At 39.8% G+C, this 24,293-nt stretch overlaps 1 long non-coding RNA gene across 1 annotated transcript; it reads right to left on the reverse strand.

Annotated features, from left to right (window-relative positions):
* Positions 1–7,200: 7,200 nt before the first annotated feature.
* On the reverse strand, positions 7,201–23,933 carry LOC123591205. Its single transcript, XR_006709169.1, has 5 exons — positions 23,741–23,933; positions 12,945–13,057; positions 10,168–10,211; positions 8,545–8,616; positions 7,201–7,307 (listed from the first exon to the last, which is right to left on the reverse strand). It is a non-coding gene; the product is annotated as an uncharacterized LOC123591205 (long non-coding RNA).
* Between the last annotated feature and the right edge of the window lie 360 nt (positions 23,934–24,293).

The raw sequence follows: 24,293 nt of genomic DNA on the forward strand, positions 1-24,293 counted from the left end.
CAAAACAAAAGAAAATGACACTAACATGGTAAGCAAAATTTTCAATACCTTCCCAAATATAAAAATCAAACCTTATTTTTCGGAAGTATTGTCATAAAATTGGGAAAAAACTCGGTTACTTTACATGGGTGCCACTTTGGTTTTGTCTGTTTTAATAAAATAATCTAATGATGCAGAAAGGCTAGCTTGGGATAATAGAAAAAATACTGGTCTAAGAATCACAGGAACCTAAGCCAAGAGATAGACTTTGAACAAAATGGGGCTAATGCATTAACCAGTGTGGTTATGATAATTAATTGAGATAAAAATATGTGAAAGCCACGAAAATTGCAAAGTGCTTCAAAATTTAAGTTATTATCAGACTTGAAATGTGACATGAAGTTGTCATTATGTTATTTATAGGATAGGAGGCAAAATTTATAAGATATTACTATTTGACATGTTAATGGACTAAAACTTATCAATAAATCTATTATTAAAACTCATTCTCCTAAAGTTTGGAAGATCTTAAGCTCTTTACAAAGTGAAGAGCTTTAATCAGCATGGGATAATAAAAATACTTTTGAGTTTTAGTTGTTTGTCTTGTGTGAATCCAGCTTGTGTGAATACTTACTCTGTAACTTTGGGCAAGTTATATAATCCTATTGTATGTAAATTTCTTCATCTTTCAAATGGGGATAACAATGTCTGTCTAATAAATTAATTGTGAGTATAAAAAATAATTTTGTGAAGTGCCTCTCACATAGTAGGCACTCAAGAAATGATTGTAACTTTGTTTCATAAAATTTCTTGAATCTTTGTATGAGACATATTTCTTTAGCTTTTTAACTCCACAGTATTAAAGAAATGCAATTATGTTCAGTTTAAAATGTGTTGAAGATGACCTACCAGATATATTTTAATTTATAAAAAGCTTAAGTTTAGTAAATTTTACTATAATGTAATTAAAGGAGTAAAATTACAACTAGCATTATTAGACTTACTTTCCAGGTGTTAACAAGTCAAAGCCATTGCTTTTCTAACCAAACTATGAGGGAAAAAACCCTACAAAAATTAATTATTTAATGTATAATGTATCCATTTACAGGTAGAATCTTTAAATAGTATGTGTTCGAGATAAAGTAATTAATTCCCTACTTAATCTAAAGTACAATTCAAGATTATTGCATAGATTCAAATAAAAAATTATACAAAGAAACTAACAAAAACCTCTCGTAAAAACTTGAAGTAGATATTTTGCTCTGGACAAGATGGAATGACCTGGGCCAAATTTATACTACTGCCTGAAACAACCAAAAAACCAGAAAAAAAAAAATGAAATAATAGTGTTCAAGACAGTGGACATCAGGCAACAAAGAACAGTGATTCCCTAAGATATATAAAACAAATGAGATGAGTCTATGACTGAGTTTCCAGGCTACACACTGGGATGGGAAAGCCAAGGGGAGCCCAGCAGGTACCCCGAGTTGAGAAGCTGAGTCTAGGGAGACAAAGGTGACTAGAGATCACAGGGCAGGTGCCCTCTTTCTTGTGTTCTCTCTCTATCTCTCAAAAATAAATAAACATTTAAAAAAAGAAAAAGAAAAACTTTAATATCACACAAGGCAGAAAAGAGAAAAGGGGGAACCAAGAGTTAGATGAGACAAATAGGTAACAAATAACAAGATGGTGAATTCGGATTATATAAAAAAGCAAGACTCAAAAGAAAAGGTACCAATGGCTTCCTTAGCATCAGACAGGGTAAAATTCACAGCAAAAAACATCACCAGGAATAAAAAGGTCATTTCATAATGATACAGAAGTCACTTTACCAGAAAGACACAATAATTAATTATGTAAATGCAATTCTCATTAACAGAAGCTCACTAGAGAACTAATTAAGAAGGAAGGGAAGTAACGCCCCCCAGGTGCATTCAGAATGGTTGAGAGAAGAAAGAGGGGTAAATGGTAGAGTATACTTTATAAAAATTCTCTGCCCCTAAAATTTTTCTGGTGTAGGCGAGCAAAGAAACGGACTATTGAGGATCCCTCATATAAAATATAAAAGCTAAAATTTCAGTTAGACACAAGATCAGAAAATAAACCCAATTCTGTAAATTGTATTTCACTCTCTTATTTCACATATAATAAGACACAAACATATACACGCATTTAGAAAATTAGTTTACATTAAAAAATGCAAAACAGGATTTAAAAAAAATTTTTTTTAACATTTATTTATTATTGAGAGACAGAGAGAGACAGACCGTGAGCAGGTGAGGGGCAGAGAGAGAGGAAGACAAATAGAATCCGAAGCAGGCTCCAGGATCTGATTGTCAGCACAGAGCCTGATCCGGGGCTTGAACTCACAAACCAAGACATCATGACCTGAGCCCCAGTCGGACGCTTAACCAACTGAGCTACCCAGGCGTCCCCAAAAAAATGTAAAACAGGATTTTTAAGAACCTAAATATTATGTGTTTTTAATATTCATAAACATTTATATATGTGTGTGTGTGTATGTGTATATACACTATGTTCAATAATTTGATTTTTGGTTTTTTAAAAAGGAAATCACCTGGGGGCTTCCTGGGTGGCTCAGTTGGTTAAGCATCTGACTTCAGCTCAGGTCATGATCTCGCGGTTTGTGGGTTCAAGCCCCGCATAGGGCTCTGTGCTGACAGCTCAGAACCAGGAGCTTGCTTTGGATTCTGTGTCTCCCTCTCTGCCCCTCCCCTGCTCATGCTGTCTCTCTCTCAAAAATAAATCAACATTAAAAAAACAAAAACAAAAACAACGGAAATCACCTGTCAGGCTCTGTGGTTATGAAGGTATGTATAATATTTAGGTTCTTAAATAAAAATCCTGTCGTGTGTGTGTGTGTGTGTGTGTGTGCTTTCAAGGTTATTTATTTTAGAGAGACAGAGCAGGAGCGGGGCAGGGTCAGAGAGAGAAGGAGACACAGAATCTGAAGCAGGCTCCAGGCTCTGAGCTGTCAGTACAGAGCCTGACACAGGGCTCGAACTCACAAACTGCGAGATCATGACCCGAGCCAAAGTCGGACTCTTAACAGACTGAGCCACCCCAGCGCCCCTGTCTTGTGTTTTTTAATGTAAACTAATTTTTAAAATATCAAATTAAACCTAATTATAATTCACTAAAAAAACAGATCAACAGAGAAAAAACTTCTAACATATCATAATTTAATAGAAATGTATTAGTGCCACCCTGTGGCAAACTTCACACCTTGTAAAATTTTATACAGGCTACATTTCTTGGCTTTAGCTGTCTTCATTTTAAAAAAAAAATCAGTTTTTAACCTGCAAATATTCCTCTGAATCCCTTATTGTAAGAGTACTTCTCTGAAAACAATTTTGATGTCTTTTGTATTTAGGATCCCAATAACTGCTCGTGGCAGGTGCTCCATAAATGTTTACTCTAATGAGATGAACGTGCTTATGATTCATTAATACTTAAAACTAGAATTTATCTTAGTTACCAAGAAAATGAACAAATGTTTAGCTATAAGGATATCTGCTACAGCAGTAGTAAAAATATTATAACCAACACATATGTCTAATTGTAAGTTGGTTAGATCATTTGCACTATACATATACTAGTATAATATACTGTGGTTAAAATGATATTGTGAAAAACATTTAATAACATCCTTTTTTAAAGTACATTATTTTAAAGATCAGATGTTCATAGTATAATCTCATTCTTTTTTTGAGATAGATATGTTAAAGTTTTTATATTTATAATCCATATTGTGTGGTTACCACAGGAGGCACAACGGATACCCCAACCCCACCATCTGAATTTGGTTCAGATGTAGAGATTGATTTTGAGGCCACACACATACCAAGAGCATATGAAAAGGTTTATTACTCACATAATGAGGCCTTCTGGAAGTGCACAGAAGGTTCTCAAGCAGGTCCAAAAATGGCTTGAGAGTCAGGAAAGGAGACTTGGATTTTATGGCAATTTAAGGCACAGGGCTGGGGTGAGGGTTTCCACAGGTGGACTGGACGTTGTGTGTTTTGAACTTCCTCCTGGAGCCAAAGAAGGAAGCAACAGGTGTTTCTTACCAGCCTGCCCAAATGCAGGGGAGAATGGTCTCTTCAGAATTTATACTGATCATGTCATTTCCTTTCTCTAACCTTTCTTTAGTGTTTTTTAATTTGTGGCCAAGGTAAAGTATAAAATCCTAACCATGACCTTCAGAGTCCTCTGCCCTCTGGCACCTGCTTACTTCTCCAAGGCTCACCTTTTGCCATCTTCCCAGCTCATTCCGTCCCACCATTTGGGACTTCTCAGCTCCTGCATTCCCCCAGCATATGCCTTCAGGCTCTGGAATGTGCCGGGTGGTTTCTTCTACTTGGAACCTTTGTTTTTTTCCAGATCACAAATTATATTCAGCCTGAAGGTCTCAGCTTAAAGGTCACTTCCTCTGGAGGACATTCGTTGTTCCCTTCAGTACAAGTGAAGGCCCCCAGCTGTAAATCTCCTATGCTCCCTGAACATCCCCTTTCATAAAATTCAGCATATCTCAAGTAACAATTAATATGTTTGTTGAGGTCTTTCAGGCACTGAGCCAAGTGTTTCCCCTATATTCTCTTATTTAATCCTCATAATAACCCATGTGAATACAAAGATGAAAAAGCAGACGCTGAGAGATCATGTAACTTCCCAAAGTCATACAATTAGTAAGAGATAATGATAAATACTGGCAGCCTCTTGAGTACCCATAGGATACACTTTGCTCAAAATACTTGCAAAACCAAGATTACAAAGGACACTACTTTATGAGTGGGAGGAAGGAAAGAGGAAAATATAGGTCAATTTCAGTAAGAGCTACGCTGCAAGAGAGAAACAGATTTGAAAAGGAAGAGAAGGTGGAGTCTGCTGAGGGAAGAACCAAGCACCAAAGGGGACGCGGATTTGAGGATCAATGTGAGAGGATCTGGCTTTGGTAGCTGCCTCTCATGGCAGAGTGAAGCCTTGAAACTACAGAACACAACTCATTAGGGCAAAGTTGTGCACTGGGTTTGGTCTGAATGGGTGAACAGGAGAGAGATCCAAGAAGCCTTCAATATGGACCTTCCTTTTTGTCTTTATCACACAATTATCATCATTCTCTCTCCATGTGCAGGGAAAGAGGCTCCACTACCCTTGAGAAGCCTGATTTGACTTGAGAACATATTACGACAGAGAACCTCAAGGTCCTAAGATATTAGAGTTACATGAAAAGTTGGGAATTTGACCAGGAAAAGTTTAATCCACCCAATTTTAGAAAAAAATGACTATCTAGAAAAATTAATAGGGCCAAACTGGTCCCCAGACATACAGAAGGGTCCTCAAACTGCAAAGACTTTTCTAATCATCTTATAATTCTAAAGGATTCCCAAGTTTTGAATATAAACCCCAGAAGTTCCAATATAAAGGTACAGAAGTTATTACACCAACAATAATCGGTTTATAAATCAGTTTCATATTGCCATTTCTGAATAATTTAGATAACGAGAACAAAATATTCCACGCTTTTTTAATGGAACATCACAGTTCTATGGAATGGGATTTAAAATTCATTGTGGAGCGTACCTGGATGGTTCAGTTGCTTACGGACGACCCTTGATTTTGTTTCAGGTCATGATCTCATGGTTCGTGAGGTCGAGCCCCAAGTTGGGCTCTGCACTGACAGTGTGGAGCCTGCTTGGGATTCTCTCTCTCCCCCCCCCCCCCCCCCCCCCCCGCCCTTTCCTCCCTCTCTCGCTCTGAAAATAAATAAATAAACATTAAAGAAAATCATTGTGTGCCTTTTGACACGCTAGACCTTATTAAACCTCAAATAGATAAGCAACTTATTTATTTCAACTTGCTTTTAATATTTTAAAGTCAACAAACTAGCATCTGAAAACACATTCTGTAATGGCCAAAGAAAATTAACTGTGTGTTAGTAAGTAAAACAAAGGTGATAAACGCAACACTCCATCAGAATATCAGCACCAAGGTCCAGGGCCCTGCTTATTAGTCTGCTTTTAGGGAAACAGGACATGGGTATTTTAATCCAGGTCAGATTAAAGCTTGTGATGAAAACAAACAAACAAACAAACAAAAAACTGCCAACGTATCATTTTGTTCAATGACTCAATTATGTCTCAAGTAATTCCAGGCATAAAGTAATGTGGGTAAAAACACTCTCCTACACATGTCCCTTACTTTTTTTTAATCATCTTTTCCTATAGGTCTTTTCACCCAGTATTGTATCAGCATTACTTTTATTCTATAATGCTAGTTTATCTGGCCACAAATTTCTAGAATGACATTCATTTATAAACCTCATGGATACTATCTCAAATCTCTGGCCTCCAACTTTATTACTGAGAGGTTTGCTATCAGTTTATAATTGCTGACCTTTGTGTGCTGTCCTTTCCCCTATGGGCTCCTATGATCTTAGTTTTGGGTTTTTGGACAGTTGCACTGCGATATATATGGTACGGATTTCTTTTTGTTTAATCTGTTTGGGAGTGATTCTCCTGGATTCTGCAGATATATATGTTTCATCAACCCTGAAAAATGCTCTTTGGACATTACTTCTCCCCATTCTTCACATGCCCTTCTTCTAGAGCTTTTAAATGGAGAATGTAAAACCTTGTCATTCTTTTCACATATCTCTAACTTCTCTCCCATTTTCCATCTCTTTTCCCTGGGCTGCATTCTGGATAATTTTCCCAGATCCATTTTCTAGTTCTTTAGTCTTCCATTAATTGTATCTAGTCCGCTGTTTAATTGATCCACTGAGTTTTTATTTCAGTGATTATACATTTAATTAATAGAAGTTCATTTGGTTTTTATTCAAATCCATCTAGACCTTCTCTGAATCTTCCTTATTCCTTGCTCAGGTATTTATACTATCTTTACCTCTTGAAGCATTTTTAACATGCATATTCCACTCTGCATCGAATCATTCCAATTTATGACTTCTGTAGACATTATTACATATGTTTTAAAAGTTTGGACTCCTTTTGGGTTTGATGAGGCTTTATTTGTGGAGCAGCCTCTTTTAAGGAGACATCCTGGATTTGGATTTTTTTTCTGCCAGATGCCTTGGTGATACTAGCAACCATAAACTCCTCTAAGTAAATTACCAAATAAATTACTTGGACCACAATTTTCCCCACCTATGAAAGCAGTATACATTTGAACACCAACCTGTGTGAAGGCAGGTCTATAATCACAGATTCTCAGGGGAGATGCTGTTCCCCCACAATGAACCCTAGGCTCAGACACAAAGGTTTCCTTGTGATGTCTTCCTTCCTCCCTTCCTTAAAAAAAAAAATAATAAACTGTTTTTGAGAACTAACGTGTCCACTTATTTCAGGTCCCATTTTATTTATCAGCTCATCACTATTGTTTTGAAGGAGCTCCTCTATGTAAAATGAAGTTAACTGTTAATTCTCAAAACACCTGCTAGTCTGCTCTTGGCTCGATCTTATTCCTGCCTTACTGCATTTTTACAGCCTCTCTTGATATCATATCTCCGTGATCCACCCACCATCTTTCATTAGGCTCAACATGTACTGCACGGCAATGAGGTACAGTGATGCTGTGACCAGAAGCCAGGGACACAGGTGGAGGGAATGTGTTTGGTTATGTCATCTAGCTGGGAACCAAGTGCCCCAGGAATGAAGTAAGTGCTGCATGAATGCTGCAGAGGTGGTGCAAGAGGAAGAATTTCCACCAGACCTCGTAACATCTGTGGTTAAACAGAGGCAGAAATAGGTAGGGCATATGTGTTATGTTAAGTTGAATGGCATTGAAAAATGACCGGAGGCTTTCTACAAGCCAAGTGTTGGCCACTCCGAAATCTACTTTCAGTTTCTCGGCCTAAATCACTAGTTAGTTATTTTGATCAGGATCTGTTTATTGCGAGCTTTCTGTGGATAGGCCCTGTGACAGACAGGCACGAGGCATTCGGAAGCAAGAAGAAGGACCCCCACCTCACAAGCAGCTCATGGTGCAGGGAGACGCAGACGGAAGATCACAGTACATCTCCCTTCTAGCTACATGATCCGTTCCTCAAGGGCTGGAGCAGATGTTTACTCACCTGTGTGTCCCCAGACTATGGCACACACCTGTACCTTCCCGGTTGTGCTCAATAAAGCAACCAAAGTATGAAGTACGTGGAGACCCCATCCTTCGAACCTCTCACAACCAACAATCTTTAACCACCAAGGGTTAAAGCTGAATTCCTTTTTCTGTCTTGCTATTGGTTTAGATATACCAGAGGGACACCTCTGTAATAGCTATGGTTCTCAGAGAATTTCTGCTTCCTTTACTCTAGACCCAGGAGGTTAAAACTATGGTGGTTCTTGAGAAAGTCCTTTTGACACTCCTGAGTTTCTGCTATTACTGGGCAACTTGGGAGAAAGGCTTTATCGACGCTTTGAAGCCACATGTGTCCAACTACATGCCAAAGGAAGGTAGGATGGAAGGGAGAGGGGGAGGGAGGGACAAATAAAGAACATAAAAGAAGAGACCTTACCAAAAGTACACACTCACCCTGTTAATGGTGTCTGGCAATTTCTTCCCACTCTCCACATCTGTGATAACCGATCTTTACAGAGTTTCCTTCTATAAATATTTTGCAAAAAACTATGTTAAACTTTTATTCATGGAGAGCTTACTCTTTATTATATGTGCTAAAACACAAAAACATGTAATATATAAGGAGAATCCTATACATTTCATTATTGGAATAAAGAAATTAATAACATGCATTGAAAAAGGTGTTCTGTTTCAGGCACTTTTCATACAATGTTTCATTTGGTTTTCCAAATAACCCTGTAAAGCAGGTATTATAACCCCTATTTTATAGGCAAGGAACCTGAACCAATGAAAGGCTGAGTGAGGCCGAGTGGTGAAACACGTGGGCTTTGGACCCTGGCAATTTACGTCCAGTAAAGAGTCACGCTTCCCATTAAGTCAAAGTTAAGAATAAAAGTTGCCAATACATTTTCCTGAAATACATGAGTTTTGTTTTGTTTTTCTCCCCCCAGAAATTATGTGCTCAGGGACTCCTGACGTGGGCATGTTTCCTCAGGCTAAGCACCAAAACACTGGAGAGAACATGGTTACAGGGTGATCTCTATGGCCTGCCAAAAAAGGAGGGCAGGCTAGAGTTGAAGAATATAAACAAAGCACCTGAAATTGTGTCAGCTACCATAGCCCCAGCTGAAGTGACATAGATATGGTTACTCATGAAAAGAGCACGTAATCACCTTGCAGAGCTTCTAAAGTATAGAGGACACTTTCTATCACTCTGAGGTCTGCCCACAGCACACGTGGTGCCAAAGCCAAAAAACAACTTCACCACCAAAGGTTAAAGCTGGGAATGCTCCATTCTTAAGTCACCAATGGGAAATCTGATGTTACATTATGGAATACGGAATATAAAACATATATGCAACACACATGACAAGTAAATTTTATATTGTGTTCAGTTACTATTACAACAGGGAACAGCCAGGGTTTAGGCAACAAAGGTCAAACTGATATTACCAGGCGGGGATCTGCTTCTCAAGGTATTACTGTTTTGATATTTGTTTTCTATAAACCAATTAAACAGATTAAAATCTCCTTAGGGATATTTTCCTTTCCATAAGAGAAAAACAGGTCTACAGTGGAATTCTCCTTGATAAGAGTTAACATGTTTGTCACCACCCTGGGATCACGTATGCTGAAGACTGTCACATGCTAATGTTACATCATACTTAAAATATATCAACGAATTTGGGGTGACTGGGTTCGTGAGTTCGAGCCCCGCATCGAGCTCCATGCCGAAAATATGGAGCCTGCTTGGGATTCTCTCTCTCTCCCTCTCTCTCTCTCTCTCTCTCTGCCCCACCCCTGCTCACACACATTCTCTTTCTCTCAAAATAAATAAATAAAGTTCAAAAAATATTTTAAAAATATATATCCATGAATAGTGCTGGCAGCAAATTCATTCATGGCAGTTACTTTTTTAGTAGTATGTTTATAAACTACTGAAGTGGTATTGAAGATCTATTGATTCACTGAAGGCAGCATTTAAAATGACTCTGGACCCTTCTTTGGACACAGAAGTTTACACTGAAATTGTGCTGCTCACAAACATGAGGTTATTTAGTATAAGTCAGTACCTACCTTTCTACTCTTACCAACATTTTGGTTCCAGCTGACGGATTTTGCTGCAGGTGATACATTCTGTACCATAACAGGAAGAGATATGAAATAAAGAAATCCTTTTAGGGGCGCCTGGGTGGCGCAGTCGGTTAAGCGTCCGGCTTCAGCCAGGTCACGATCTCGCGGTCCGTAAGTTCGAGCCCCGCGTCAGGCTCTGGGCTGATGGCTCAGAGCCTGGAGCCTGTTTCCAATTCTGTGTCTCCCTCTCTCTCTGCCCCTCCCCCGTTCATGCTCTGTCTCTCTCTGTCCCAAAAATAAATAAACGTTGAAAAAAAAATTAAAAAAAAAAAAAAAAGAAAGAAATCCTTTTATTAACCCTTCAATCTGAAAAGCCACACGTTTCAGGCGAACATCATGCTTTTTACCGGTGCCATTTCCTTAGTACTATCTGAGTTTGGCTCCCTATGGAATGTGAAAGATGCAAATCCCACTTGTGAAATACAAACATGTTTGCAGGTCCCTGGATACTTGTAATAACAGCACTAGCTGTCAGGAACACACACACAAAATCAGTTGACTATTTGAGCATGGACAGAACAGATCTGCTAATTATAATTAGATTTATCTTCCTAGAGCCATTGGCATCTCTCACAGTGGGCCTGTTAAAGGTACTGTCTCTCACAGTGGGCCTGTTAAAGGTACTGTCTGTACACGTTCAGAGTTATGAGCTGTGACCACTACTGTGGACAAAGCTTTGAGGGCTGTCTTATTTCTATGAAGAAGGTGTATTTTTTATTTTTTTTTTTAATTTTTATTATTTTGTGGGGGCAGTGGGAGAGGGCGAGAGAGAATCTTAAGCAGGTTCCATGCTCAGCGTGTAACCTCACGTGGGACTCAATCTGTCAACCAGGAGATCATGACCTGAGCAGAAATCAAGAGTCAGTCACTTAACTGACTGAGCCACCCAGGCACCCCTAGATTGTATATTTTTATTCGTCTGTATCCTTCTTAAAGAAGGGGTTCTTATTTTTATACTACTACACAAGGGTCAAGTGACTTGTGTGGGGTCATTAAGCTTGTTAGCGACACAGGCAGAATGAAGACCCTGTCTTCCCACTCCTTGTCTGTTGTCATCTGTGGTGTCACACTCTGTATGGATTTATATGTGTGGTTAATGACAAGGGTCATCAGACAGTATCTGGAGAGCTTTGAATGATCTGCTAAACCACTCCTATTAACCGTCCAAAGAATGATTATTAGGTGTACGTAATTTGAACTCATACCCACTAGTCCTCTTTCTAACTAAGCACAGCACTTTTTTTGTGTTTTCACTCTCCTGTACCTACTCAGGTACATCGGAACTCACCCCCGCTCTCCTCCCCCAACTCCAGTAGCATGTTCTTAAAAGTACCCCCTCTGTGGGTTCTGGTGACATGGCACCATCCAGGTTCTTCCCCAGTCTCTGCAACAGCTCACCCTTTCCCCTGCCCTCACCCCTCATCTGTTGGTTCCAGCACCCCTCCTCTTTCCTCTTTCCTAACTTACCCTGCTTCTCCTTCATACTCATTCGCATCCTTCTTAACAGAAATCCTTCCCAATCCTAGCTTCAACTGTTACTTCTGCTGAAGGAAACTCCTTCCCCTAAACCTTTGTATTTCTACCCTCTCATCTAAGAAGCACTAATGTCTTGGCTCTTGATGTTTTAGAGCTCTTGGGCTCTTGGCCCTATGATGTTTTAGCTCCATGTCTGCAAGAGCAGTATAAACTTTTGTGGATCAGTTGACATTTCATGATTCCAAAGTGAAAGATAATATACAAGTAACATCTTTATCACCAATACTTGAGGTTCATATAAGCTCGGGTAAGTCTTGCTTGACACCTTGCTTTCTTTTTGCTTTACTCTTTCTCTGGGTAACTAACTTTTTAAAAGAGGATATAGCTCCTCCTAGTGGATAACGATCATATTTTAAAATACAGACACTCCCAACTCTTCAAGTATTGTGAAATGCATCAACAATACAACTAAAGTGTACGTAGTAACTACATACAGACTATTAATTATTCAAAGCTCTTCAGCTTAAATATTTTGAACAATAACAAATTCTAAGGGATTTATCCTTTTTAATTGGAGACACATTTTTAGTACTTAAAGAAGAGGTATTCAGTAATGTCACTTCAAGTTACCTAGTATCCAACTGCAAAAGGCTTTCTTGGTTAGCACAATAAACCACAGCACTATGAAAATGAGGCCAGAGTCTTGGATTTGGTTCAAGTATGGTCAGCAGATTTTATGGTTCCACAGCTACAAATTCTATCCTGACTCAAGGAAGATGTCCTAATAAGATCTGCCCTGTGCCACAGAAGACTCAGGGGGAGGAGAGCAAACAGCCAGTACAATTTTAACTCTCTGACTGGAAATCAACCCAAATATGCTGGCGGGTTAACAGGGGCTATGTTTTAAAATATTCTTTCATCTACTGACAACTGCCTTCTTTCTTGAGAACCATATCCAGATGGCTCATAAGGCTCTATCAAATGTTGAGTTATGTAATTGTTTACTTTCTAGTGACTACATCAGTCAAGTAGTTATATATAGTTATAGCTGTAAATAAGGATATATAGATATAGGAATATATAGACAGATCTATATATCTTCTCATTCTTAATATTTGATATGCTGCTGAATACAGGAAATTAAGATTATTTAATATTTAAAATATTTACTATAAAAATATATATAAACACCATTGGCTATTTAAATATTTTAAATTAAAATAATATAATATTTTTCAAATTACCATTTTAGCGAATGTCCTTTATATACGGAGCCATGGTATCTGCAGTCAAATGCTCTACCCCTGAGCTATACCCCCAATGGTATCTGTATAAAATCAGGAACACGGCTCAAGTCCTAAAATATAAAAACAAATGTGTTATCCACTATAAAATGCATCTAATTAACTCAAAGATAACAGTTCAGACTAATCAATCTTTTAAATACTTACAAGGTTATCTTAAATATTAATAGCAATATTTACGTTATTTGAAAAGAACTAATTCCAGGTGAAGATGAAAATGTAATCAATCAGTGGAAAGATCTAACATAGTGTTCCAAAGAAACTGAACTTTCATTATCCCCAAAGTGATAAAGATCAAACAGACTGATCACTTCTCTTTGTGATCTCTTAGTTTTAGGTTCAAAATTGTAATAAAACCTCTGATTCCCAACACTATCCATGCCCTGAGCATTCATCACCGAATTCCTACACTAATTCTCAGGAAAAGCCAATGGTGTTTCCTAAATTGAGAGATTATGGAAACAGATGCAGGAAACCAAAAGGGCAGATTAAGAGTTATCATAGGTGATGAAGTCATTCCAGAGTACCTCATTTGCAGTCAAACTATAGTTTAAAGCACAAATTAGATAATTAGTTATGTTCCTATGACTTTATTTTAGTTAATTCTACCAAATAAAAGCAGCTATTTACATAAACTATCAGAAAGTTGTTGACATAGCTATAGTAAGACCTTTGTTATTCTCCAACAAGCTGAATAATTTAAATGGATTTCTCATCTAAATGGAATTTCTGCTGGGATATTCCCTGCTTTAGGCCAATTTCTAGGCCTTAAATATTAAAATAAGAAAATCAAGGGGCGCCTGGATGGTTCAGTCGGTTAAACAACCAACTTCGGCTCAGGTCATGATCTCACAATTTGTGAGTTCAAGCCCCGCATCAGACTCTCTGTTGTCAGCACAAAGTCCACTTCGGATCCTCTGTCCCCCCTCTGCCCCTTCCCCACTGGCTCCCTCTCTCTCTCTCCCTCTCTCTCTCTCCCTCAAAATAAATATATAAACTTTTAAAAAAGGGGGAGGGTTATTTCATAAATAAATAAATAAAATAAGGAAATCAAATCCACTGGTCCTAATCAATATTTCACAGTTAGGATTAAGATATTTATCATGTACTATATATGATAGCATAATGTTAACAAAGCTTTCCTTAAGTATAATTTGCTTGCGTGTGTATATGTATATATATATGTATATATATATGTATATATATACATGTATATATATGTATACATATGTATATATATATACATATATATACATATGTATACATATACACACACACATATATATGTGTATATATATACACACACACATGCAAGCAATGTGTGTATACATATGTATACATATGTATATGTGTGTATATATTTATACATATGTATATACACATACATACATATACATACATATACATACATATGTATACACACATATATACATATATACATATATATACATATATACATGTATATACATGTATACATACATACGTATATATACATATATATACATATATATGTATATATACGTATGTATAATATATACGTATATATATGTATATATACGTATGTATAATATACATACGTATATATATGTATATATACATAATTTTCATAAATATAACTTGCTACATAAGATTTTGTTGCTTGGATCTCTCATCATTTATTTAACCATTTCATTATTGTTGGGCATTTAGGCCTTTGGCTTTTTGTGTATGTAGTAAATGAGGCTATGTCATCTATCTTTGTGAACAAAGCTCTTCCACAGTTAGCTGTATTTCCTTAAGATATTTCTGACTTAAGTGACAGTAAATAAGAAAATGACTTACATTTTTTTTAAATGAGAAGACCTAACACTGTGAAGTCTTAAAATAAGTCACTTATAGAAACATTGTCTTGTGTAATTATCCCACAAAGTATGGTTACATGCTTATTAAACTGATTACAGACAATTTTACTTTTTCAGCAGTTAGCAGGTACATAGTTATTTCTGAAAGAAAATAGAAAAGCAAATAATCCAGCTTGTCTCCCTATAGCAGCTGAAAAACTAAAAGTAAAGCACAAAGTGTAATTTACTTTTTAAAATTTAACAATAATGTAAACAAAATTGAAAAGTATATGAGTAAAATCTTATTTCTTTTACATTAACCAAATACAGAACCTGGGGAAACCCTAGGGAATCCTTTATATCTTAATGAGCTTTTTTTTTTTTTTTCCAGTTTATTTACTTATTTTGAGAGAGACAGAGAGAGTGCAAGTGGGGGCAGGGACAGAGAGAGAGGGAGAATCCCAAGCAGGCTCTGTGCTGTCAGCGCAGAGCCCAATGCGGGGGTCAAACTTACAAAACTGTGAGATCTTGACCTGAGCTGAAATCAAGAGTCAGCCAGCTCCCTTAATGAATTTGTTTGTTTGTTTGTTTTTCTTTTGTTTTTTGTCTTGTACTTTACATTCAAGCCCTGCCATATTGGGATGATAATCCACATACTTAACCATGCTAACTGAAGGAAAAGTAAATTATTATAGGGTAACAGAAAAGACAAGAAAACAGAAAAGTATCTATAGCAATGGCAGAAGATTTTCCCATTTCCCAGTACTCTCCAGAAATTATTTCCTTCGAATGGAAAGGATTTTTTTGTAAAAGAAATTATCTATTGCCAATTCATCAGGCGTAAAATCCTCTTTGCTATTCTAAGCTCATGATCAATTCAGGTGAAAATCAACGCTGCCCCTCACAGCTTTCAGTGTGATGTAAATATGAGATGTCAAAGAGAAAGTTGCTCTTACCAAGCCTCTAGTTTTCCTCCTTCCTTCATTCGAAAATAATTTGTCTTCAAAATACTTCCTTGTTAAAAAACCTCATTCAAAGGCAATTCCCAAAGTACAAAACAAGCAACAAATCTACAGAAAAATGCAACCATAAAATATTTTGTCCTCCTAACCAGTGGTATGTTTTTTTAAATTTTTTTTTTAACATTTATTTATTTTTGGGGCGCCTGGGTGGCGCAGTCGGTTAGGCGTCCGACTTCAGCCAGGTCACGATCTCGCGGTCCGTGAGTTCGAGCCCCGCGTCGGGCTCTGGGCTGATGGCTCAGAGCCTGGAGCCTGTTTCCAATTCTGTGTCTCCCTCTCTCTCTGCCCCTCCCCTGGTCATGCTCTGTCTCTCTCTGTCCCAAAAATAAATAAACGTTGAAAAAAAAAATTAAAAAAAAAACAAAAAAAACAAAAAAAACATTTATTTATTTTTGAGACAGAGAGAGACAGAGCATGAACGGGGGAGGGGCAGAGAGAGAGGGAGACACAGAATCAGAAGCAGGCTCCAGGCTCTGAGCTGTCAGCCCAGAGCCCGACGCGGGGCTCGAACTCACGGACCGTGAGATCGTGACCTGAGCTGAAATCGGACGCTCAACTGACTGAGCCACCCAGGCGCCCCACCAGTGGTATGTTTAAAGGTAGGGGCTTTGTGTTAGTGTGGTGTCCCTAGTATCCAGCACTGTACTTAACGGGCACTTAACAAAAGCTGGTTGAATTAATGTTTGAACGAGTAAGAAAGTACATTTCAAAACAGCTCTTCTTCTAAAGGTTTCTTCACATCACATCTCTCATTTTTCATACCCAAGGATTACGTAAGCCTCTAATTTCTTACTGCCATAGAATCCTTTATTCTGTCATGTTGAAAGTCCTAAAATTGTAGGAAATTTATAAAAGCTTACAAGGTTTTCACAGATGGAAACCGTTTCACTAGATCAGAGACCTTGGCACAGCAAAGCCTTATGTAAATACATAAAATATGTAATTAAGAATTAATTCTTAATTAAGAATAAGAAATAAGAAGAATAAGAATTAAATAATTACTGAGATAGTCATTTATACTTTTCCCCCATATAATGCAAGAGAGAGGGATGGTTTTTACAACTATGAAAGAGTAAACAGACATGAGGTGATGTATATATAGAAAACCCATTAAAATAAAAGGAGAAATTGATGAAAGACAAAGATGAAAGATAAATGGTCTTATAATTAATTTTATGTGATTTCTCCAGGACACTTGAGCTCAGAAAAGTCACCAGCAACTGCTTTGAGATGAAGAGCTGTACCATCCATTGAAACATTGTGCACCCCGTCTCCAACTGAGCCATTCTATAGACCACACACAGAACAGAATCTTTTCATCAGTGATTTCGGGGAAGGAAGAAAAATCTCACTCTGTGATTTCATGTCAAGATGTTCAGTAAAAGTGTGAAATTCAAACAGGGCCCAAGTGGATGTATTTGTGATCGTGGGAATATTGTGGTAAGAGAGACAAGGAAGACAAGAACAAATGGATACGACAAAAATCAGACAAAGCCCGCTTTGTGGCTGATGGATAACTCAAATGACCACCGTAGGCTTCAGAGACGATGTAAAATCCAAGACGGAGACGTACGCTGCATTGCAAATTAGTGTCATGTACTTTTAAATGTTTCTTTGTTCAGATTCTTAAATCATATCTGCCAGGGTTTCAACAGTCCAGGAGCAAAGAGAGTGGCTCATGAAATCTGTTTTCTTGAGAAAAGTCATCTGACAAGTATAAAACACAGTGGAAATTTTCCAGAAGGAGCAGAACTGGCTGTCAGTCTGTCTGCCCTGCAGTGATGGGAACCTGCAAGCAGCCCAAAGCCCAAAGAGAAGGTAAAAGGAAGCCAAAGCAGCAGGGGACCTCGCTGGAGGACCCTCCCCCAAGGGCTGCAAGATGTCCTCACTAAAGTCAACCTCTGTGACTCTGTGGGGTCAGAGTTTGCTTCAACTTTGCCCCCTCAAACTGTGAGCCCGAGGTCTACTGAACAACTAAACGAATGAACTTAATCGTACACTGTTAATCAGAACTTTAAAAAAAAAAGTAGAGTTGAGAAGATAGAAATAATCATCTTAAATTGTTTCTCTATGGCTTATATTTACAAAAAAAAAAAAAAAAAAAAAAAGGAAAAGAAAAGAAAAGTTCTCGTTTCTTGTTGAGAGCCCTGGGTTTTTTTTAACTAAGGTAAGCAACATGTTGGACTTGGTGTAAGTCTGGAAATAAATAAAGACTAATAGAAATTATTTTGGGTTCAGGAAATAGGTAGTATTCTGTTTTATATTCCCAAGGGCCAGCACACTGCTCAAGAAATATTTATTGATGAGTCAATGTCAAACTAAAATAGCTCAAACAATGGTGATATTCCAGAATTCCTGATGAATAAATATGAGACTAATAGATATTCCTGAGGAATAAACCTATGTACAATTGATAAATAACTGATATATTGTGCCAGGCAAATATGAAAAAAACCTGGTCCAGTCCTGTGAGTGCTTACAAGGCCTTTATACTTCATTGAAAAGTAAACACATTTCCAGGCCACGGCCAACTTCAGTGAAGAAATCCCTTCTTCAAATGTAATGTCAAGCACACTGCAGGTCTAGGACAACTCTACTTTGTTGAGACCTCAAACGTTGGGATCATGTCCTCATGACCACATGGTCCACCCTGCTCACCCACTCAAGAACCCAGCCTTGTTGGAGCTGGGCTTCTGGGGAGGCGGGGCTTCCGGGGAGGCGGGGCTTCCGGGGAGGCGGGGCTTCCGGGGAGGCGGGGCTGTGAGATTGGTGGGGGTGTGGACCTAGGAAAAGTTTAACAGATTACCTGGATTCTTAAAGTCATTCTGAGCCTGTAAGATTACTGAGAAGGGGGTTGCACACCAGGGAAAGGGTACATCACAACCAAAGCAGGACTGCTTAGGAACTTCCAGGGAAGCTCTGAAGTTGCCTTCATTTATCTAGCAGTCCTGTTATCTATAATTCTTAAATCTCAACGACAAGAATTCAGAACCGGGCCTGGGTCTCAGGGTCTCCCCACCTCACAACCTTCTGTGCCCTAGAGGCCTCAGAGCTAACCCAGTCTCAATAATATGGCCTACACCTTTGGATTTTCAAGGAAAAAATAACTCAAGATGAAAAAAATAATCAGTATGCGATCTGACTTCCTGCTGTCTTCTATTTGTGGTAGGAACTCACTTACTTCTTGTCCTCAAATAGTTTGTATTCTATACACCTTGTAAAACTGGCCTACACTATACCACAAGAGACTGAGTTATATTACACTATAACACAAGGACATGTCATATTCCCCTTTAAATCTCTATGTTCTATTATTGTGTGCTGAACTAAAGTAAACAGTACCAGAGGCACCTGGGTGGCTCAGGTCATGATCTCACAGTTCATGAATTGGAGCCCTGCATTGGGCTCTGTACCAACAGCTCAGAGTCTAGAGCCTGCCTTGGATTCTGTGTCTCCCTCTCTCTCTGACCCTCCCCTACTTGCGCTCTGTCTCTCTCTCTCTCTCTCAAAAATAAATAAACATTAAAAAAAATTTTTTTAATAAAATAAATAGTACTCATAGGGCAGGACCATGCTGAAGAAATGGCAATCTTACAGCTTCTTACCAGATCATTACTTGGATTACTTGTGAGTTAAGCGGCTGAATTTGCGTGGTTTTGTGAGACTGAGATGATAAGAATATATATTGCTTTCTTAGGCATAGCAGGGCCAAAGGATATGGGAAAATTACGCAGGAACAATAGGATGTCAGATAATCATTTCCATTAGAACCTACAGGTATGAGGTATAGATGCTACTAATTTTTCGTTTTCTAATTTGCATTATGCTATGAACACTGAAATCATTCACTTTGAAAAGTTTATTACAGTAAACTTTTTACATTGCATACAATGTCCTCAGTAATATTAATGCTATATGTATATGTGTGACTTTATAGCTTACAAAACACATTCACACATAAGTTATCAAAACTGCTTGTTTTTTAGCTTCCTCACAGCCAAATGTTTCACGTACACTTATGTTTTGCCTGATACTCACAATAAACTTTCGAGGTATTATACTCTGTCCATTCCACAAATGGACCTTCTGAGAAGTTCACACTATTTGTGCGTATGTAACCTGGGTCTGAAGCAAAGTTTCTCTAACTACTAAGCCAAAGGTCTTTGTATGCTACTAAGCATACAAAATGGCTTCACAATATGATCTTCAGTTTAGCCCTGTTATCTAAATATTATAAGCATCACCTTTTAGACTCATTCATTCAATAAAGATGTGTTGATAACCTTTCATGCTGATGTTTGTGTCTCCAACAAAATTCATACATTGAGTCCTAATGCCCAAGGTGATGGTGTTAGGTAGGGCCTCTGGGAAGTGCTCAGGTTATGAATGGGATTAGTGCCCTTATATAACAGGCCTCCCAGAGCTCCAAAAGTGAAAACATAGCAGAAGTCTGTGACCTGAAAGATGGCCTTCACTCACCTATAATGGCACCCTGGTCTCAGACTTCCAGCCTCCAGAACCGTAAGAAATAAATGTCTGATGTTTATAAGGCACCCAGTCTGTGGTATTTTATTATAGCAGCCCAAAGGGACTAAGACATATGCCAAACTCTGTTCTAGCCACTAGAGACACAGCAGCAATAAAAACTGTCCAAATCTCTTCCCTCTTTGGAGTTTACATTCTGCGGAGGGGACAAGGAGAGAGAGAGAGAGAGAGAGAGAGAGAGAGAGAGAGAGAGAGAGAGAGAAAAGCCCGACAAATATTTGCCAGCTGGCCAGTGTTGTGGAGAAAGATAATGTAAGGTGAGGGGTCAGGAGGTACCAAGAAGGATAGGGTTGAATGTGGCTATTGAATATCAAGTAATCAAGGGTAAGTGTCTTTGATAAGATGATATTTGAGTGAGCAGAGACCTGAAGGAAGTGAAGGAGCCAACCATGGGTTGTTGGGAGAAGGGATGTTTCAGATGGAAAGACTAGTAAGTGTCTACACTAATAAGTGTCCCCAAGACAGAGATGTGCTTGGCATATTGGAGGTCAGTGTGCCAGCAATGCTAGTGAGCAAGCAGTGAGGGGCAAGAAAGAGATGAAGCCAGAAACAAATCTGAAAATATATCACACTTTTAGGTCGCCGTAAGGACTTTGGATTCTACTCTGAATGAGACAAGCCATTGGACAGTCTTCATCCAACACAGGACATGACTGACTGGCAGGATTACTCTTGCAAAACAAAACAGACGAACATAGGGGAAGTGGGGAACATAGGAAAAAGAGAGAAGGGGGCAAACCATAAAAGACTCTTAATGATAGGGAACAAACTGAGTTTGCTGGAGGGAGGTGGGTGGGTGATGGGCTAGATGGGTGATGGGTACTAAGGAGGGCACTTGTTGTGATGAGCACTGGGTGTTCTATGTAAGTGATGAATTATGAAATTCTACTCCTGAAACCAATATTACACTACAGGTTAACTAACTAGAATATAAATAAAAACATGAAACAAAACAAAACAGAATTATGGTTGCAGCTATGAGGAGAATACACCGCAGAAGGGCAAGAGAAAAACCAGGAGACTAGGTAGGAGGCTATTGCTATAGTCCAACTAGAGGGACAGTGGTATAGACTGGAGTGAAGGTGGAAGGCAAGTTTGACTGCAAGGGTTTTGGCCTGAGCAGAGAAAGACAGGGTTGTCATTGAGACGGACAAGATGGGGGGGGGGGGTGGGAGTGGGGGGAAGGGTAGGGTGGCAAGCAGCAGATTTGGGGGTGAAGATCAAAAGTTCAGCTTTAAACATGATGTTTCTGAGATGGCTTTTACAGAAGATGCCAAGAAGGCAGCCAGGTTTCTTAATATGGATTTCAGAGGAGGACAAGTCCATGTTGGAGGCATAAATGTGGAGTCCATCAATGATGTTAAATATCACGGAAGAGAGTGCCTTTTATTTTATTTTATTTATTTTTTTAAACGTTTATTTATTTTTGAGACAGAGAGAGACAGAGCATGAATGGGGGAGGGTCAGAGAGAGGGAGACACAGAATCTGAAACAGGCTCCAGGCTCTGAGCTGTCAGCACAGAGCCCGACGCGGGGCTCGAACTCACGGACCGCAAAATCGTGACCTGAGCCGAAGTCGGCCGCCCAACCGACTGAGCCACCCAGGCGCCCCAAGAGAGTGCCTTTTAAAAGGTAAGCAAGTCCAGGGGCACCTGGGTGGCTTAGTCAGCTGAGCGTCTGACTTCAGTTCAGGTCACAATCTCATGGTTTGTGGGTTCAAGCCCCAAGTCGGGCTCTGTGCTGACAGCTCAGAGCCTGAAGCCTGCTTCAGATTCTGTGTCTCCTTCTCTCTCTGCCCCTCTCCCACTTGTGCTCTGTCTCTCTCTGTCTCTCGAAGAAATAAATAAGTGTAAAAAAAAAAAAAATTTTTTTTTAAAGGTAAGCAAGTCCAACAAGAGGCCTGGAACACTGCAAACCCTAGCTTTTAGAGATAAAGAGGACCAGTCAAGGAGACTGAGAAGATGTAGGCAGGGAGGAAGGAGGGAAACTTCAAGAGACTTCAAGAAGAAAGCATTTTAAGGAGGGAATGATCAGTTTGGTCCAATACTGCTAGTAGGTCAAGGAAGATGGGGACGAAGATTGATCGCCATATTTAGCACTCATTGGCCAACAGATGAAGGTTATTAGTTCCAGCCTCCCTGAAGTGAGGTAAACAAGATTCCAAGAGATTAAATAAATTGAACAATCAAGGGCACATAGCCAATTAGCAGCAGAACTGGGCCCAGAGCCAAATACTGCACGTAGGCCTTCAGCAGTGAGCCCTGTTTCTTGAATCCCAGAGCAGGCTCTTCCTCAATAACGTATTATGATGTCATCATTCCCTTGGTAACTGATTCCTGAGGGGGAACTCTTAAAGACTTTTAAGACCGTAAACAAAAAGAAATAAACATCGGTAGTAGAATTTGGGGGCACAATGACAGACAAGGGTTTGGTATTTCAGGGCAGGGACAAGGGCCCTCAAATCAAATGATATACACACTGCAACCAGGGCAGACCCCAGTGTCAAAACACATTTCGATTCAAAAAAATGTTTACATCTCCTCAAAATGAATCTCCCCAGAATGTTCACTGTATGTCACCAGATGATTTATATGTAAATAAACAGATACATAAAACCCCCAGGCCCAATGATCATATGTTAGTGTATATCTATAGTCAGGACTTTAGTAAGGGGAACTGATTCCCCACCCTCTTCTCATCCCTTGATTTCCTCCTTATAAAAGGATTCAAAAAGGGTTAGAGGAAGAACATATTTTTACTTCAGATGTTAATAAATCAGGCAAATCTTAGAGGGGGCCAAAGGCACAAGAAAGGTACAAAAATCACAGTTTTAACTGTCCCCACTCCGAACCTCAAATTCACAGCTGCCAACGTCTTCTGAACCATTTTGTAGATTTTCAAAGGGAGGAAGAGCTGGGGATGCAACTAGCGGACATCCAAGCTCCTAATGGAGAAGCTATTAGGCACTAGGATCAGGTCAGGAGGGAGGGACTGAGTAGCACAGGGCAAGGGAAAGGGAGGCAGGCGGGCACTTTCCATGGGAGGGGTTGAGCAAAGGCTGGTGCCAGGCCCACTCTTTCTCCGGGGAGGGGGAAAGGTCAGTGCAAAGCTAGGACACTTGGCGGAGTAAAAGCACAGTTGGGCGTCTCTAAATTTGGTAGACTCCAAGTGTCATCGCTCCTGTTCTGGCCCCCACACCTAGGGTCTCCCTCCAGGGCTGCAGCCAACTCCTCGCGCCTCCCTTCCCGCCTTTTCTTCTGAGAACGCAGCGCAGAAAGGAGCGTGCGGTGGGCCAGGGGCCCCGGGGTCAGTGGGAGTGAGCGCGGGGCGCAGGCTGCCGCTCGGTTACCTGATGCCTCAGTGTCTCCCCAGAAATGGGAGGCGGGCTCTTCAATCCCGGCCCATCACCCGCGCCGGCTTCGGCCGGGTTGCCCGGTGGCCGGGTGCCCGCGTCCCAGCGGGAGAGTCGCCCGCAGCAGTCGCCGCGCCAGGGACCGCCGCAGGCTGCGCGCCAGGAAGGAGTCCCAGCGCCCGGCGGGCCGCTCGGCCGGGTGGACGGCGCCTTGCGCGCCCTCTGCTGGCCGGGCCCCACCTGTGCGCCCAACCGGGCGGTTTCGTTCCCCACTGGTTGCCACCCAGTGCTTGAGCTGTATCAACCATGACCACAAAACATGGTTTAGGATTGCTGTCTCGGCTCCTTTTTTCTGTTTTTGGAGTTTGTACCAATGATTTAAAGATCCTGGGGCACTTGGATGGCTTAGTCGATGAAGTGTCTTGGCTTTTGCTGCTCAGGTCAGGATCTCAAGGTTCCTGGGACTGAGCCCTGCATCCGGCTCTGCTCTGACAGCGAGGAGCCTGCTAGGGATTCTCTTTCTCTCTCTCTGCCCCTTCCCTGCCCCCCC

This window comes from Leopardus geoffroyi, chromosome B1, assembly GCF_018350155.1.
Source record: "Leopardus geoffroyi isolate Oge1 chromosome B1, O.geoffroyi_Oge1_pat1.0, whole genome shotgun sequence".
Taxonomy (NCBI): domain Eukaryota; kingdom Metazoa; phylum Chordata; class Mammalia; order Carnivora; family Felidae; genus Leopardus; species Leopardus geoffroyi.